Genomic DNA, 7,160 nt, shown 5'->3' on the forward strand with positions numbered 1-7,160 from the left:
GGGTTGACATGAGGTAACTTCTATCATTCTCCACATTTAAAAAATTATTAATTTTACACATATGGGTATTTTGTCTACATGTATATCTATGCACCATGTGTGGGCTCAGTGCCTGCAGAGGTCAGAAGAAAGTTGGATCCCCTGGAACTGGAGTTAAAGACAGTTGTGAGCTATATCATGTAGGTGCTGGGAATTGAACCTCGGTCCTCTGAGAGAGCAGTCAGTGCTCTTAACTCCCAAGCCATCTCTCTAGCCAACCTTATTGATTTGTTTGTTTGTTTGTTTTTGAGGCAGGGTCTCTCACTTAATCTGAAATGGAACCAATTGGATAGATTAGCCGGCCAGTGAGTCCCTGACTCCACCATCTCCATTTCCCAGTGCTAGGATTACAAGGGTATACTGTTACATGCTTGCTGGCTACCAAACTCAAGTCCTCATGCTCAGGCAGTAAGCATTTTACTGACTGAGCCATCTCCCCAGCCAGTTTTTCATCTCTTGAATTGTGTCTGTTCATTTCATTTGCCCATTTATTGATCGAATCATTAGTTTCTTTGTCTATTTTTCAATGCATCTTTCCAGATTCTAGCTATTAAGTGCCTATCAGATGTATAGCAAAGATTTTCTCCTGTTCTCTAGGCTGTCTCTTCAAGCATATGCTTGTTTTCAAGCTCTTGCAATCCCACTTACCAATTATTGCTATTATTTCCTAAACGGTTAGAGCTCTCTTTGGGAAGCCCCTGGCTGTGCCTGTGTCTTGAAGTGCTTTCCTCTGGCGGCTGCACTTTCAGGCCTTACATTAAGGTCTGTAGCACATCTTGAACTTATTTTTATACAGATGAGAGATAGGAATATAGCTTCATTGTTCTACATGTGGTTATTATTTTCCTAGAACCACTTGTTAAAGAGGCTGTCTTTTCTCCAATCAATGTGTGTTTTTGGCAATTCTGTTCAAAATGAGTTGGCTGTAGTTGTGTAGATTTACTTTGGGGCACCCTATTCTGTTCCATTGGTCTATGTGTTTTTGTTCCAATACCATGCTATTTTGTGACTATGGTTCTGTAGTATAATTTAAAATTCAGTATTTTGATGCTGGGCAGTGGTGGTGCACTCCTTTAGTCCCATCACTTGGGAGGCAGAGGCAGGCGGATCTCTGTGAGTTCAAGGCCAGCCTGGTTTACAGAGCCAGTTCCAGGACAGCTGGGGCTGTTACACAGAAAAACCCTGTCTTGAAAAGCAAAAACAAACAAAAAACAAAACAGAAAACAAAAAAAAATGAGTATTTTGATACCTCCAACATTGATACTTTTTCTCAGGATTGCTTTGGCTACTTGGGGTCTTTAGTGCTTTCTTGTGAAACTGGGGGTTGCTTCTTCTAGTTCTGTGAAGAATGTCTTTGGAATTTTGATGGGGACTGCACTGGATGTGTAAAACACGTTTGGCAATACAGCCACTTCGTTCACAAGGTTAATTCTGCAATGCCACAAGGAAAAGAGTTTTAGTATCATTTATCCATTTCTCCTCCATGTTTGTATGCTTTCACTGGAGACTGGAGAGATGACTCCATGGTAGGAGCAACTGCTGTGAAAGCAAGCTGGCCCAAGTCAAACCTCCAGGACCCATGGAGAAGCTGGGGATGCTATCCGCCTGTAAGCCTGGTGTGGGTTGGCGGAGGCATCATCCACAAGGCTGAGCTTCAGGCTCAGTTGGACAGCCTCCTCACACGCACACATGTGCTGTGGATATCGCTCTGTGTAAATAAAGTTCTGATTGGCCAGTGGTCAGGCAGGAAGTATAGGCGGGACAAAAGAGGAGAATTCTGGGAAGTAGAAGGCTGGAGAGAGACACCGCCAGCCGCCATGAAAAACAACATGTAAAGGCACTGGTAAGCCACAAGCCATGTGGCAAAGTATAGACTAACAGAAATGGGTTAATTTAAGATAGAAGAAGCAGATAACAAGAAGCCTGCCACGGCCATACAGTTTCTAAACAATGTAAGTTTCTGTGTGCTTTCTTGGTTGGGTCTGAGCGACTGTGGGACTGGCGGGTAAGAGAGATTTGTCCTGACTGGGCCAGGCAGGAAAACTCTAACTACAAATGGCGCCCAACGTGGGGCAAGAGTTTCCACCTAAAACCTGAGAAAAAAGATTCTAAAACGGAGCTAAAAACAGCTTCCTAATTGTCTCTCTCAAGTTAGCAGCAGCCTGCCGGTTTGAGCTACTATGGCGGGTTCCTGGCGGGTTTGTCTGACCTGCAATGTGGCGGAAATGAAGAGTCTACAAGCGGCACTTTACTCTGCTGCATGGTGGATTTAGCCTTTGCTAGTTAAAAAAAAAAAAGTTTCTGGGCTATGCGCTGCTTTGATAGAACTGCTTCTGATAGTTGATGGTACACATGGCTCCAGACCCAGAGCTGGCAGTAAACTGTACCACCGCCATGTTGGGAAGCTGAGGTGGGTGGAGCCAGCAGCCACAGTGGCGTTTCAGTCTTACAAAGATGGATATTACACAAAAAAATCTGGTTTGTCTTGTCTCTGGGATTTTTAACCACAAAAAAAGATTTAATAATAAAAGCTGTTGAGTTAAACAAAAATGTAAATTTTAAAGGTACTTTAACTATAAAATTTAGATATAAGTATATGTTGCTTTGGAAAGGAGTCTCTGCTTTTGTTTCCACAGAAAGCCAGAGGCTGTGGATTTGTTCCAAACTAAGATATATCAGGTTTGATCAGCCAAGACCACCTGAAAGGTCTCCGATGACACCATGGCCCAGATGATCTGACATCCAAAATGATTTCAAGGCAACTGGCTCAGAGGTTCACCCTAATGGACTACTCTATAATCCTAAAATTTTCTTTGTATCCCCATAAGATACAGCACCCCCCTCCAGCAGGAAATAATAAGAAAAACTACGCCCCATTCCCAAAATTATCAAGCTGGCTTTGGAGATGAAATTGGCTCACTCCTTCTCTAAACCCAGACATATTACTAAAAAAAAAGGTTAAGAGATTCTTGTGTCCCAAATCAAAAGAGCCCTCTGATATGGGACAGAGAAAAACCAATATTTTTCTTTAAAACAAGTTGATTATAAATGAAATCTCTTTCTAAAGAAGAAAGGGGAATATGATATAGATATAATAGGATGAAAGGGTAGATTATGGAACTTACTTCTAAAGAGCAACAACTTGTATAGATTTTAGTCTATTGATACAAACTTAGTTAATTTTGTTATACTGTGTGTATATTTCTAATTGTGTTTAAGGTATTATGTTTGTATAGCTCACTTTAAATTGAAATGGATAATTAAAAATAGATTAATAATTAGTCATCTATGATAATCATACTCGTAGCCATGTTAGTTAAGTCTTCTAGATATACATAGAGATATTTCAGATAGATAGGTAATCTTCAAATACTTCAAAGACCTACAGAATATGGCATTTAAAATACTTTTAAAATTTAGACTTTCTGGACAGTGAGACATGTATGCTCCTGGCAGCACCGATTTACTTCAGAGAGGAGGATGGGCATTAAAGACACTTCATATGGACTTTATCTTCATCTTGGCAAAAATAGCCATTTGGGCAAGAAACTGTTCCATGAAAAACAACATGTAAAGGCACTGGTAAGCCACAAGCCATGTGGCAAAGTATAGACTAACAGAAATGGGTTAATTTAAGATAGAAGAAGCAGATAACAAGAAGCCTGCCACGGCCATACAGTTTCTAAACAATGTAAGTTTCTGTGTGCTTTCTTGGTTGGGTCTGAGCGACTGTGGGACTGGCGGGTAAGAGAGATTTGTCCTGACTGTGGACCAGGCAGGAAAACTCTAACTACACACATGTGCACTCCCAACACACACGTGAGCAAACATGCACCTAACACACAAACACATAAAAGATGATGACATTTTCCTTCTGTAAGTTTCTCATATCATTGGTTTGTTTTATTCCTAGGTATTTTTTTTTAAATAAACATGTGGTTGGCTTGTCTAACAGGCACTGATCCTTCTGCTTCGATGCAAGATGTCTATGTTTGTTCATACAACCCACAGATAGAGGGATGAATTATCATATCTAACCTAGTCATGAAAATCCTGTTCCAAATCGTCAGTGATACAGACATAGGTATACAATCTAGTTTTGACTAAGATGTCATGAAAGAGAATTTGGCGGCAACATCATGAAAGGTTGTTTTCCCTGATAAGTAGGTAAAGGGGAAAATGCCTGTTTCCTCCTGCTTTCTCTCTCTGGATGCTCCTTGTCTAAACAGGAAGTCTGGAAAGACAGTGATCTGACAAACATGAGGTGGTAAGCCAGATTTAGAAGACAACCTGGGAAGAAACAATGTGAAGGCATAGAAAAAATACAAATGACCCTGTGGACTTTTAGAATCAACTGCAGGATGACTTACCCCCAGGTATCCCGCTACGCAAATAAGTAAAAACAAATGCAATGTGCTTCCAGAAGTGCATCACCATTATCTGGACTTCGTGTTTCTTGCAGTTGATAACAAATCAGCCCACACACTGGGAAATGGTCTTCAACTTAACAGGAAAAAAGGGGTCATGATCATGTATGTAGTTTCTCTTTGGCTAAGACATGAAATCCCGATTTCCTTCTAAGTATTAAGTGATATTAGTAGATACTTGATCAATACAGGAAATAAACTTTTATCAGATGTAAAATAACATGTTGTGACGGTCAATGTTAGGTGTAAACTTGAAGTGTTAAGGAATGCCTAGATAACTGATAGATCATTATTTATGGGAATGTCTAGGGCATATATAAAGAGACTCACATTTAAAACAGTGGTTTTAATAAAGAAGATCTACCCTCATCAGGCACCATGTGATCTGTGCATGGTCTGAGTAGAATGAAAAGATGGAGGGAAGAATGTTTGTCTACACTGGAGTTTGGACAATCATCCCCTGCCCCGAGATATCAGAATCACAGGTTTTCAAGGGGTTAAATCTGGCCCAAGAATGGTGTTATCAGCTTCTCTGGTTCTTAGGTCTTTCCAGCTGAAAATGAATCATTATGCCAGCCCGTTGGTTCTCCAGTATGCAGATTGGGACTTCGTGGTTTCCATAAACTATGAGCACCAACTCCTATAACAAATGTCTCTGTGTCATCTTCTATCATCCATCTGTGTGTGTATATATCCTATTGTCTCTGCTTCCCTAGAGAACAGATTGCAATATAATATTTAGAGCAATTACCATCTGAACCAGATTAAAATAAATTATTAACTCTTGACGTATTATGGCTGAAACCTTCAAATGGTGAGAATTTTTCTGACCATTTATGCAGGAAAGAACTGTTAACAGTAGTTCTATGCATTGTTTCTGTCAGCTCCAGGCGTGTCAGAGCCTTTACCAATCACATGCACCTTCAGCCCCATTTCTCTGAAAAGAAGGCAATTTTCTTTTACAAGCATGGCTGTCCCGAATACCTTGGGTGCTGTTTTTAATCCTAGCTGGCACCAAGAGTCACGAAATGAGGTAGCTCATTTCAAATATTTTCCTCATGGCTGTTCTGTTTCCCCATTCAGGAAAAAGATTATTGGTTACCATGGCGATCAGCTTCCACAGCATTCCATTCTAAGTAACTACACAGGTGCAGTGTTACTCTACATTTTTTACTGTGGTCCCCTGAAGATCTGCATGGTTTCCCAGCCTGTTCTCTGTGACTGCTGCTTAAAATGTCCTACAAAACAAAGTGAAGCCAAGTAATTTTTGAAAGGCACTATATCCCAGGAATGTTAAAAAATAATAGACTGCACATCAATTTCCTCTAAGTGTGGGATCATTAGGATCAATTCCTCTATCCTATTCAGGCCTTCAACATCACCAGACTGGAAACCTTCTGGAATCTTCCTTTTCAAGCCTAGGATTGTATTTTACTTCTCTGACCATACTTGGAAAATCAGCAATGAGATTACAATAAAAATCAAAGCAGGGAGAATGCCAAGAGATTACTTCCCATCTCTAACATAGTTTTCCTAGGGTAATTCCTCAGTCTCTCTCCCTCTGCAACTCACAAGCCATTCTATTTAAAGAAAAAGAAAGAAAGAAAGGAAAACAAGTATAGATCCACTCAGATGAGTAAATCTGCCCTTGGAGAAGCCAAACACTTATATGCCCACTCTTGAGGCTGTTTTATACTATTTTAATTGAGAGTCCTTTGAAAAGACTTTTCAACTACTCTACTTCCACTGAGAACAAGAGTGGTAATAATAATAATAAAAGATGGCTTATACAAGGCAACACAAGTTAATGATGACCTGGGTGTGTTAATTCATGGAGCATGTGGACTGAGACTTTCAGCATCCACTAGAAAAAAGGTTTGTTTTTTTGTTTGTTTTTGTTTTTGTTGTTGTTTTTTTTTTGTCAGAGCTGAGGACTAAACCCAGGGCCTTGCACTTGCTAGGCAAGCACTCTACCACTGAGCTAAATCCCCAACCCCATAAAAAAAAGTTTTTTTCTACTTTTTCATTCTTTTCTTATCACTGCTGTTAGTCTTTGCTGGTTACTTAGTTTCTTAATGATTATCTGTCTTAAGCTAGTGGGATTTCTATTGCTGGAGAGCTAGTTATCTATGTATTATTTCTGCTTATGACTTTATTTGAACTGGCTGTGGTATTTTGTGATTAAAAATAGGATACTCCAGTTGGGCAGTAGTGGCACATGCCTTTAATCCCAGCACTCAGGAGGCAGACAGGTGGATCCTGTGAGTTCAAGGCCAGCCTGGGCTATAGAGTGAGTTCCAGGACAGGCACCAAAACTACACAAAGAAACCCTGTCTCCAAAAACAAAACAAAACAAACAAAAACTCCAAAGGGAATTGCTATTACCTAATGTTAGTCAATTAGAAATAAATTCTGGCTTTAACTCCCTTTTCTGTGATTTTATTTTCTAGCTCATGAATGACTTTTCATTAAAAGAGACCCATCTCATGACACATCTATGAACATCCCATTGGAGGCTACCATCTCCTGCTAAGGGCATGGAAGTAAACTCAGAAACTGAAACAGATGCCTTCGCCCACAGATTCTAAAATCAGAGGGTATTCATAAACCGCCCCACAAATTTGAGAGCACAGTGGGAAACAGGAACTGTTAAAAAAAAAACTGAAATGTTACTGAAGTACTTTCTTCCTCTTC

The sequence above is a fragment of the Onychomys torridus genome, chromosome 15 (genome assembly GCF_903995425.1).
Source record: "Onychomys torridus chromosome 15, mOncTor1.1, whole genome shotgun sequence".
In the NCBI taxonomy this organism is placed as follows: domain Eukaryota; kingdom Metazoa; phylum Chordata; class Mammalia; order Rodentia; family Cricetidae; genus Onychomys; species Onychomys torridus.